We start from the raw sequence: 12,912 nt of genomic DNA, 5'->3' as shown, positions 1-12,912 counted from the left end.
AAATACTCAAAAACAAATACGGAACCACAACCAACAAAACGCGCAAAGGAAAACCTGCAAACAGCCTAAGCCACGCTTATAAAAAAAAAGTTGCGTCAGAGCCCATAAAAAATGTCTGCCAGTCGTCAACGTTACATTACATCACTACGCTACGAGTGTGTGAGTGACGCATCACACACACAGGCACGCTGTATACGTATACACACGTGTTCTTCACGTGGGGTGTCAATGTGTGAGTGCGGCCTAATCTCTAAAGGAATGCGGGTTTCATACAAGTAGTTTTAAAAAGCGCTGAAAAGCAAAATTCTTTGACTGCCTCGCCACCCTTTTATGTTTTTCACTTTTTAAAGATTTTTCTCGACTTTTTTTTCGCTTTTTTCGCTCGCAAATGAAATGGATTGATGCGGATTCGCTTTGACTTTTATTTTAATTAGAAATTTACTTGTGCGTAATTAAAGCTAGTTTTAACTTTAGATTAAAGTCTACATATTAACTAGAATAAAAGCTCAGGTCAGGAGGTCAGATAAGCAGTCGCTCCTTGTAAAACACTGGTACTCAGCTGCGTCTGGTCAGACTGGAAGCCGACCCCAACATAGTTGGGAAAAGGCAGACTTTTCATGGAAAATCGATTTACCGAAGCTTGTCATAAAACGTCAAAATCCGTTTTCCCTTTTTAAAATATGACAGCAAAAGTCAAAAGTCATAGACAATTGGCATTTGAGTTAGAACTGCTTTGTAAATGCGTTTATATTCTGCCGGTAGTCAAAGGTCTAAGTTAACTGCGTTTGTCTTCGTTATAATACAGAATAACCGATGGATTTGAGTTATGTAACTGTTAAATGAGTCATGGGCCGAGCCTAAATTCTTGGAGTTTGTATTCGCTTCTGAAGGGATGCTTTTCGATATATTTTAATAAAAAAGTAGGATATATTAATGGATTTTTTATATCGCAATTAGACGTTTCGTGTGACATTGACAAGCTCACAGTTGCTGCATTGCACGTTTGACACAAAATGCCTAATTTGAAAGAATCCAAAATTCATGAAAAATACTTCTAATTAATTTGTACTTTCTAAGTATATCTTAGACACCATTGGCTGTGTTTCGGATGGCACGTTAAACTGTAGGTCCCGTCTGTCATTGAACATCCTTGGCAGTCGTTACGGGTAGTCAGAAGCCAGTAAGTCTAACACCAGTCTAACCAAGGGGTATCGGGTTGCCCGGGTAACTGGGTTGAGGAGGTCAGATAGGCAGTCGCTTCTTGTAAAGCACTGGTACTTAGCTGAATCCGGTTAGGAAAGACAGCCTATTTCCAAAAATAGCCCAAATAAAAGAAGACTAAATCTTTCCAATTCAGTTAGAATTGAAGATACTTGCTCACCTATATTATCAGTTACTATGAAAGCTAAATGACTATATGCGGATTCCAATTACCAATCTATCTATTGATTTAGAGATTGCATAGTGACATAATCTACATAGGTAGTTGTAATTTTTCTCTTTTTTTTTAATTATTTGTATATATTAATTTACAATTGTGTCTGTTATTTCTGTAAATATCAAATATTGAAAAAAAATATTATGCTCCATATAAATTATGTTACAATTCAATCTCTAACCATGGATAGCTCGCTTATTGCAACCCACCGTGATTCTAAGCACCTATACATAGCTTCTTTACTACATAAATAGCGAATAAATGCATATATTCATAGTGCATCTATTTCGTATGCACCTCGGGGAGGCTTAGAAGTAGGTTGCACCGGAAAATGCATCTTACTGCAGTGAAGGTAACAGAATCATTGACCGACCTTGAAATAGACTAGTTCGCAGGAATTAGAACTTAGAACATAAAATAGTGTTTTATTTTTGTTTTGTAACCTATAAAATATTGATACCTACCTAAAAGTTAAGTATGCTTTTGAGGGGTTATATAAATTGACTGATGTTTAAAAACCAGAAAGTCAGGTAGCAACTTTCGAAATACTTTTTCAAGTGTTCTAGTCTTTAGAAAAATGCAAGAAAATCTAAAGAGAAGATCATTATTTTCACAATCTAATAATATGGCGTTGTATAAGTCAACAAAAAATATTAATGGTTAGAAAGACAACAGGAAGAGATTTCTTTTATAATTTTCAGGTTTTCAGGTTTTTTTCAGTTTTCAGGTTCCTGCCCTAAGATACTTATACCTAAAACCTACCCGATCAAAAGGTACTAATTGCTACTATTGGATGTAGTAGGTTTCCTATGAGGCCAGTCATCGGTATTAAGAAATTGGAGATTGTGTAAAACGCACTAAAAGATTGTAGAGTAGTAAATGTAGTAAATGTAGAATCTTTCAAGTCCTGCAAAACAAATCGTAAAACCAAAATTAATACCAGCACGAAACACACATACAAAAAAAAATCTCATCAGCATGCAATGAACGAGAATAGAAATAAAAAAAAATACAAAAAAGAAATATATTAGCATAACACCAAAAACCGCTATTTATAATATTAATAAAAAAAAACTCGAAAGAACCCGTTGCGAAAAACCTGACCTACAACAATACTCGCACACAGATGTACAAACACACACATGCATGTGTACATGTATAGGTATTACGTGGGAACTAACTACAATGATAATAATGATTTAGGGTGTTCGCAAACTGAGCGATTTTTCGCGCGATGCGTGAGACGGGAAATATTACGTAATTTTTTTTTTTGGGGGGTGTCAATAAATAGGTAGTGTTTTTGCTAATTGTTGTTGGCGATTAAGGGATTATTTACAATTTCTATATAAAAGTTTTTTTGTTACAAAATAATTGCGATATCTTTGTAGGACTTAATTTTGCATTTGGAATAATTGTTGAAAGTATAGATAGACAACATTTTCAGATTCTGTTCAGCAATTTGAGAGACTTTTGCAACTTATTTTAAAACATTGATTAAACTATCCAATCAATACAAGTTTTTTTTTTTCATTATAATAAGCTAATTACGTTATCATCGAACTTATAATTCAGACAAGCGAAATATTTATGAATGTATCAAACAAACTGAAGGTTATATATAATCATATTTATGCATTATAAACTCATGCTAATATGACAGTCTCATCCTTACAAAGATAACTCTAATTATGCAATTGCGCAATTAAAATTGACAGCAAAATCGTTCGCGTGTAAAAACCCTAATAGATATATCTATTTCAAGAGTACTGACTTATATATTGCCTGTGTCTAGCCGTTATGAGTCAGTAACGTTTCAAATAGTATAACATCATTATAGGCTAAGAATTCGTGACTAAAATCTACGTTTTGTTGAGGAAAAATATGTTTTTTATTGTTGAGATAAACAAAGATATTATGGCCGTGACATGCCTATGTATAATGTCCAATTATGGGCAAGATATTTACTAAGTAATGGCGTCCACGGCCGATTTCGGCCACGGCAGCTGTTCTCATAGGAGATCAGCCAGCTGCGCAGGACATATTATAGTGCACGAGCATTTGCGCAGACACAGGTGCACTCACTGTTCCTTCACTCTCTGCGCCCGATGGGACGGCAATCCGACACGACCGGAATGAGATCAGGCGCAGGACCGACATTTACGTGCTCTCCGATGCACGGGTGAACCAATCATCAACTTCCAGACTACGGGCTGCTTTGTGAAAGCTTAAGAAAACTCACAAAGCGATTTCGGCCCGACCCGGGTATCGAATCAGAGACCTCGAGCACAGCAGTCGCGCTTGCGACCACTAGACCAAAGAGGCAGTTATTTATTTACACAAAGTAAAAAACATGTAAGATTTGTGAAGTCAAAGGTTGTAAAAAAGTTTTTTTAGCAAGCTTCTTTCTTTATAAAATGAAGCAGATATCAAGAATATAGAGTTTACAATATTCTAATAGAATGCTTTATTATATCATTTCTATGCAACAAATACTGAATATCCCAAACCAGTTTATGACAGACATTTTGAATTATTCCAAAGCAAATTATCGACGACCATTTTGCATATTAAAGAGTCAGTGTTGCCATAATTTGAGTTGAATTATGTGTTTTATGAGTATTTGTCTTGGACAGAATTGACCAAAGCATTTGATTATGTTGTTATAACTGGCAATGTTTGACTATTCACTTAAACTTGCGTATTATAACCGACTTCAAAATAAGGAAGTTTTCAGTTTAACCTGTATATTTGTGCCCGATTATTTCATGTTTATCTGAAGTGATTTTGATACTGTTTTCAGTTTAGTATTTTTCAGACTTAGAAGACGGTTTAGTTATAAGTATTGAAGTATTTTTTATTTATTTGAAAAGAACGCTAGATTTGCTGAATAAATTAAACTTCTATAATTGAACACCTATTATATTCTTATTTAACACAGTTGCAACACAAAATTGAAGTGATCGGCTAAATAATTTAAATCATGACGACAATAAATAAAGTGAAATCAAATAGAATGAATTCAGATAACATTTTATGCAATCAAACTAAATTGCTTGCAATTTGCAAAAGTATTTTTGATTGCAACGTTTTCGAGTTGTGTGACATACAAAATAACATACGAGAATCGACATTGAACCACTATATTATGTATGTAGCTTATATTTTGTCCAAAAAATCTCTATTTTTATACGTTACTAGCTGTTACTCAAGCTTTCCCGTGTCCCATGGAAATTAATACCAGTATCCGGATAAACCATAGCCTATGTTACTCGGTCAGAAAAACAAATCGGTTCAGTAGTTTCGGCGCCTCTAATGTACAAACTATTGTTTTCTCTCAGTTCTCTTTGCATTATTTTCTATTTCACTAGATCTCGAAAAAAAAATTGTGCTGCAATGTTAAAAGTTGCCCTCGAGGGCCTATATCAACTTATTCATTTCATTTTGTTAGAATGAAAGTGATATAAAATTATGCAACTATGTACATAGAAATTATTAATTCAGATCCGGCCACGGACATTGGTTAGTCACAGCTACTAAGACGCTGGTAAAATCCTAGAGCTACATATATTTTTCTATTATACTTTTCCTTATTTTTCTCTGTCTACAAAACAATTAAATAGAAGGAATGACCAAAATGTTATTGCATGCTGTAGCTAAAATAAAAGTCATTTATTCAAAGAAGGCTGAAAATCATCATTTTTTAAGGTCAGTTTTACAAACGTATGTGCTAATTTTGGGAAGAAGAAATGGTGGAACAAACTCCCCAGCAACTGAAAACTTATAGTCGGCCGATAGTTTGTTTGGATGGGATTCAAGCTTTTCTTTAAAAAAAAAATTGAAAAATCTCTCGGCCGACTTTTCAGTCTTTAGTGTACATAGATTTAACAAGATATTGTTAATGATTAGAATTAATTAATCAATTCTTTACATAACCTTTTGTGGTGCCTATTAAGTTTTAATTTATTATAATGTAATCAACACTACGGCTTGTTAGAAACAAAAACTTTGATGGTATTATGACATCTAATGACTTTTGAGTGGAGACGCAATTAGTGATAAATAATTGTTTAAACATTGTCAGGAATACTTGTTTATTCCATCATTAAAACATTGACAAAAGTTACTGTCTAAAAGCAAGAATATTGCCCACTATGTAATCGGTTCTAATATTATAAAGCAGAAGATTTTGTTTAAACGCGATTAACTCAGGAACTACTAGACCGATTTGACAAATTCTTACAGTATTAGATAGCCCATTTATCGAGGAAGGCTATATAGGGTACTTTTTATCTAGGTGCGAGGAGATATTCCTACACGGAACACGAGTGAATCCGATAGCAGAAAATAGTATGACTTAAACTTAGATTAAAAAATGTGATTAAAACCCCTGTTTAACGGAATCCAAAAAAAGGAACCTCTCTGTTTTTACAATCATTATTAAGTACTTATTTTCTGCCTAAATCCCGTAACCAAAAAAATAAAGCGTAAAATCACAAAGAATTATTTCACAACCGCGCCTCAAAGTACCAGGGCATCATAAAAAACAGCGGCTATCAGTTGGAAAAACCCTAAAGTATCAAGCTATTTTTCCTTGAAGTGGTAAGCAGAAGTGACAAGGTGCGTATTCCGTGAGGTCGTGTGCAGTAATAATGTAAATTAGGACTGCAGTTGCGCGTACGCCGTTGCTAAGACAGCGCTCAACTTTGTTGACCTTAAATTAGACTTAGGTACTTATAAAGTATTTCGAAGAGTAAATGATATTTTACCTAAGTAATGTCATAGACGCTAACGCACTGTAGGTCCCGGCTGTAATTTGAACATCTTTAGCAGTCGTTACGGGTAGTCAGAAGCCAGTAAGTCTGATAGCCAGTCTTACCAAATATACCAAGGGGTATTGGGTTGCCCGGGTAACTGGGTTGAGGAGATCAGATAGGCAGTCTCCTTGTAACACACTGGTACTCAGCTGCATCTGGTTAGACTGGAAGCCGACCTCAACATAGAAAAGGTTAGACAGATGGTAAGATCCAGTCATACTGAGAAGTTTTTTTATACGTCCTACTTAAAAGTAAGGCTTCTTTTTGACCTGGATTCAAAGGAGTACACTTTTAGAAAAGTTTTTTTCCTACTTTAGATGACCCACTGACCTTTCTTTTCTTTCTTATTCCTTCTTTTAGATTAACGTTATAATTAGGCTTATTGCAACGACATAATTTAAGCTTTGAGATTGTTCGAAAGAGTTACCGCGGCCCCTGGTACATAAAAAGCCTACGACGGAACACGACGGTTTTTAGTCAGCAGTAAGAGTCTGATACTCCCTCACCGCTGCTAACCCACAGCGCAGCGGGAGGGGTCATTTGATGATTTTTGACGTCGTTAAAAAAACATATTAAACAATAAGAGATGTAACACTGCAATGTCCATTCAATTAATTTTAATGTCTGCATGGTAGTCTTCAATGTTAAACAGATAACTCAATTTTAATGAAATTTGGCACAGAACTCACAGTCCTTATGACAAAGTAGTTTCATTTGAGATGTCATATAAAAGAAACGAGCTTGTAAATATAGAAAAGAGACTACTGACATTAAAAAGTGGTGAAGTTAGTATGTTTCATGAAGATAATTTTTGAAACTCAAGATCCTATTCAGAGTCAAAGTCAACTGTTTTTATTTCTAATAGGCCTTTGCAGGCTCCTATGAAACGTCACACTAGTTGCACGGTTCCAAAAAATTGGTCTCATGGAGAAGAGCCGGCAAGAAACTCCATAGACATTATAAAAATTCTTTCACTACTAAAAACCTACACTTTCTTTTCACATTTTAAATTCAAAAACACAAGAAAAACCGTTAAAATAAGCTAGTTTAAACACAAAAACGCTTTTACCTCGAGTCTAACATAAAGTAGTCATGTAGCGAACCTTGAGTTCCAAGTTACGTTGCTTAAAACTGATGCTTAGTTAAGTTAAGTGGCCACACACTGGAGACTAAACAGTTGGCCGACAGTTGCCTAGCAACTTTTAAAGAAAATCTTTATTCCAATCAAAGTTTTCAGTCGGTGTGATATTAGGCTACATAACAGGGGCTCAATTCTGCTAATTTGACTTTAGCGATATACGGTTGATATCCAACTGAGATTCAATCGAAATACGATTGTAGCTTATATGGCATTCCGCATTTTTTTTTTAAAAATTACAATACGATTGTAAAGCAGTATAACCCTATAGACTTATAGACAGACCAAAGGCACACCAATGGAATGTCGTTGGAAAACGATTGGTCTTAGTAGCAGAATTCCCGCTACGGTTTAAACTGCTATTGAGATTTAATTGATATCCAATTAACACATTATTATGCTGATGACATCTTCATGCTGATTTACAAGCCCAAACAAACAATCGGCCGACTAAAAGTTGTCAGTGTGCGCAAGTTAAGTGATTACTATTCTGTACGGGTGCATTCATGCATCTGACACCTAAGACTGTCTGCATAATGTACTGCGAAGGTTTATTACTAAAATTGGTCAATGCCGTAGGTTTTAGTACTTAATAGGTGCATAAATAATACCTAGGTTTCTGTTAGTTATTTTAATTTTTATTGCTGTTCTTTTTATTAAGTAAAGATCGGTTGACATCATCATCCTGCCCTTTTTCTCAGGTTAAGTAAGCTTTGTAAAAAAACTTTTTGATAAAAAAATTAAACCGTCTTCAATAATATACCTAAAACATTCTCCTACGTTCGAGAAATAAGATACTTACTGAAAATCGCATCAAAATCGGTTCTGCCAAACGTGAGATAATAGCGCACATAACATATAACTTAACATGACATACCCCTTTTTCTTAATTAGATTTAAAATACGTTGGTTTTTTACGATTTCATTATCAATATCATTTTCCTTACTAATTAAAGTCTCAACATTAAAACATTATTAAAAGAAAACATTATTAAGTAAGTAAAACTTTCAAACGCAAAAATTAACAATAACCATTACGAAAACAAAAAATTCGCATAGTGTGTGTCAACAAAAAGCAGTTTTTTTGCCCACTGTGTAATCACGAGACGATGAGTAGCGCGCCGCTCAATGTTCCTAACCTATCTATGTGTGTGTGCATCCGTGTGACCCACTTACGAACGCGTTCGGCGAACTTCGGGCGTTTCCGTCGCCCGAACATATGTCCGCGGACCCGCCATCTTTACTTATTGACTACAACCGACCAAATTACGTTGACCTATCTTAGGTAATATTTTTAAAGTTACAAGGGGTCATTCATATTTGGTTATATAGCGACGCGTGTTACGTAAAAAATACTAGCTAAATGTTTACTCGGCGTTTGTTATCGTAGGTTTTGTCATCGTGTAGATAAAACTGATTTACTTCCTAACGTTTTAGTTTGTAAACTTCTGTAATACAATAATGTATGTTTGGTTCAGTCTTTAGGTATTACAGACGTGACCTAGGCGAGTGTAATTAGAAGTAATCATGAAACTTTGTTATTTTTAGAGTTGCATTGTTTGTCTCCGTTTAAACTTTGAAGCTAACATTGTTTTTACGACCATCATCTGCCTAGCCTTTTCTCAACGATGTTGGGGTCGGCTTCCAGTCTAACCAGATGCAGCTTAGTACCAGTGTTTTACAAGGAGCGACTGCCTATCTGACCTCCTCAACCCAGTTACCCGAGCAACTCAATATCCCTCCTAAGTATTGTATTTACGGCCAATCACCTTTTGGATGCTTTATGCATAAAGTTTTTCAAATTTTTGATGCTTTATTCATAATTTAAATAAAAAAAGGTCTTATACAACACAGTTCGGAATTCAAATATTAAATAAACGGTTATCAATAAACATCGTAACATAACATAACAGAAAGCTTTCGTGTGCATATCCGAACGTAACTTCCGCGTTCGAAATTTGATTTTTTCCCCACTCACACATAGAAACGACTTTCACCTATTCGAAAGTGGTATTGTGACGTGTGTGAGTGGCTATTTTCGTTTCGGATATGCGTTCCGAAAGCTTTTAAAGATAACCATTTATAAATAAAAATGATTGTTTAACTTTTTATGCAGATTATAATTTTATAAAAGCTCAGTGGTCGATCGATCATAAGTCTGTTGGTTTGTCGATGTATGACAATCTTGTTATGATGAGTTCCTCCGTGTTTCTAAAGGCAAGCTAAATTGGTGGGTCCCGGCTGCCATTTTACCATCTGACACTCGTTACGGGTAGTCAGACAACCAGTCTTACCAAGGAGTATTGTGTTGTCCAGGTAACTGGGTTGAGGAGGTCAGATAGGCAGTCGCTCCATATAAAACACTGGTACTCAGCTGCATCCGATTAGACTGGAAGCCGACTCCAACTATGACAATTAGAAGTAAGAAATCTTCAAAAACACATAGTTATTAAATCAAAGGTACTCATCAAATTAGTTCCGTCCATATTATAACCACAGTCTACCTAAATCTCGAACTTCAATCTACACTTAATTACAGTATCCCAACAATTTAGTTTGTTATCTTTTTTATCAGGAACGCACATACGAATCTTTTTTGTTTTCAATTATGTAAGAACTTCATGGTTTATCATAGTCTATGGACTCTTTAGACAATGGCTGGACTTTAGCACCATAGAGTAAAATAGAGGTGAAAAAAGTTAACGATGAAGCTATGGAATAATAATAAAATGGTTCAATTCCCTGATTGTGCAAACATATGTATCTATTATTGAATTTCTCAAAAGCAATTCTTTCAGCGAGAAGCACTTATATTTTTAGTTGCATGGTACGCTAACTTTTTCTACATGTGTGTATGCTTGATAACCTATCCTGCATATGCATGAGAAGGCTGGCATTGGCGGAATTAAAACTAAATATTTTCCTATCATCCACAGGAGAAAATCTTCCTAAATTTTTGCCCCTAAACCCAACCCAGGAATCGAACCACCAACCTCTCACTGAACAGTAGCCTCTAGTCAAAGCCCAGAGAAATCGTCAAATATTACACTCAAGAGCACATTTCAACGAATATACTTTCACTGTTATATAATATACCAGTTCACTGATAAGCTAATAGCCTACTGGTAAATGGAAAGGGGTGATTTCTGACAAAGCATTTTATTCAGTACTTCCTGAATTGGTAGCTAGTCTTACCAAGGAGAATTGGTTAGCCCGGGTAACTGGGTTGAAGAGGTCAGATAGGCAGTCGCTTTATGTAAAAACACTGCAGATACTAAGTTGCATCTGGTTATAGAAGTTATAGACCCATCTTGTTTAGGAATAGGCTAGGCAAATTAATCCTGGATTGGTAACCCATTTATTATTATATTTTTGGCTACAGCTGCTGCTTTCGAAGGACCAACCAGCGGCGCAGGACATATTACAATGCATAAGTGCGCTATCTATTCCTTCACTCTCATAGCGCGATGGGACGGCAATCTGACACCACCGGAGAGAGATTAGGCGCACTACGGATATTAACGTGCTCTCCGATGCACGGGAGTATCAATCACCAACTTCCACTCTGCTTTGTAAAAGTTTCTTAAAACCAACAAAGCTGCTTTGAATCAAACCCGAGACCTGATGCACAGCAGTCGCACTATGCAACTACTAGCTAGACCAATGAGGCGGTTCCCAATTATCAGTATGCTGTGTTATAAGCCCGATCAAACTCTAGGTTTCTAATCGCAAAAAATAGATGGATGGGTTATTAAAATCCGCAGTAAAAGTGCTCTAAGAAGAAAGTATTTGTCTAAGGTACAGTATAAGATACACGTGAGTAATCTCACGTTATCCTGCAGGTTGCACTTACTATGCGTTCCCGAGGACACGCGACTGTCAATGTGACAGTCTACGATGTTGCATAGATTTATGTAGTAGTCGACAAATGTCCTGTATACTGTACAGTTTGTGAAAATTTACTTTGAATCTCTGATTGCGCATGTCTTCATACAGATTTTGCCCAGAGAAACCAAAATTGTTATGAAGTAAAATCCAACCACTTAATAGCCAATAACTTGCAAATAACTGAGTCGATTTTTATGTAAAACATAAGTATAAGAATCACTGCTGGCAAACAAGCTTTCATTTGAACAAAATCGCATCAAAAAGGTTGATCTATTTAAGAGCTGCGATGACACATAGTGGTCATAAGCTCCTCTTTTTGCATTGGGTGTTAAAAAACATGGAAAGGTGAAGAACGAGTGGTTTAAATCTCCCTAAATCGACGCAAAAATATATATAAGTACAGCACAAACCTTAAGAATTTTTTCCATATTTTTTTCTTCAGACCAAAGACTATAAATCCACGTTATGATAATGTGTAATACATTCGTGATTCCTCACTTATAACTTGCGTGCATCATACGAAATCCGGTGAAGGTCTATCTTTTGTTCGAGTAGGTACACCTAGGCTCTGCAAATTGATTAGTGTACAAATAATTGTGTGTTGGATAATCATCTCTGCAATTGTTTATGTTCATGCTTTTGTTTTTTTTAGTTGGTAGGCAGCGAAGTCGTTTCTTTTAAGCTTGAAGCTATATTTTGTTTTTGACATTGCACACTTCAGATAGGTTACCTGGATTTATTTTGTTTCCCTTTGACGTATAGTGAAATCACGGAACGCATATTGTAAAAAAGTACTTTATCGAAACAACAATCTAGAGGTAAAACGCCTTATTTGATGCAAGGACAATTGTGTTACTTTGGGCCTTCTTTGATGAAACCTAAGCCATATGAAAGCTTTTGAAGCACATTATTTCATTTCATGACAGCTTAATTTAATTCTAGCTCGAAAATAGCGTAAAAATATGTGTTTAAACAAAAGCATCCAAAATTACATAGACGCAGCTAAAAAAATAAGACAGTCTGCCTGACAGTTGAATTAAAGTTTCAGATACTCTCTTGCACATGCGTAAAACAACCAAGCGGTCTTTCAAGGTTATCTTAAAACATAATGGTTGGTTGCTGAAAACTCTGCAATAATGGTTCACATTGGTTGCCGTAGAACATGAAGCAATTTGAATTACTTGGTTGTTGTTCTCAAGGTTGTTCATAGATAAGTAACCAGTAGGCCACGTAGCAATAGGGGACATTGGTTGCTATGTTTTTTTTTGGTTGACTTTGAATTTTAGTAGATTGCAATACCTTTCTTATTGATTGCTAAAGATAATTTAAATTGAAGTATTTATAACTATCTTCCGTCTCTTGGGAACTACTTTTCGAATATGGATAAAGGGTAGCCTTTATGTTATTCTAACTCACTTCGAACGTCAAAAACAAAAGACAGCCCCCAAAATGCCCGCCCTTCACCACGTCCTATGTGTTTTTGCTGGGAAGAAGAAATGGCGCAACAAACTCCCCAGCAACACATGTATGTCTGTTATGTTGAAGAACCAGATTTCTGATGTTTGTATTACTGCCAAGTTTCATAAAAACTATTCAGCAATTTTTGCATGAAATAGAAATAAATAGGATATAGG

At 35.5% G+C, this 12,912-nt stretch overlaps 1 protein-coding gene across 8 annotated transcripts in view; it reads right to left on the bottom strand.

Moving 5' to 3' along the window:
* LOC110373773 (probable nuclear hormone receptor HR3) overlaps positions 1-12,912 on the bottom strand; it is a 132,721-nt gene that overhangs the window by 67,137 nt on the left and 52,672 nt on the right. The window lies entirely within an intron of this gene.

This window comes from Helicoverpa armigera, chromosome 27, assembly GCF_030705265.1.
Source record: "Helicoverpa armigera isolate CAAS_96S chromosome 27, ASM3070526v1, whole genome shotgun sequence".
NCBI lineage: Eukaryota > Metazoa > Arthropoda > Insecta > Lepidoptera > Noctuidae > Helicoverpa > Helicoverpa armigera.
Note: the sequence above shows the minus strand (reverse complement) of the source record. Positions and strands in the feature narration are given on the sequence as shown.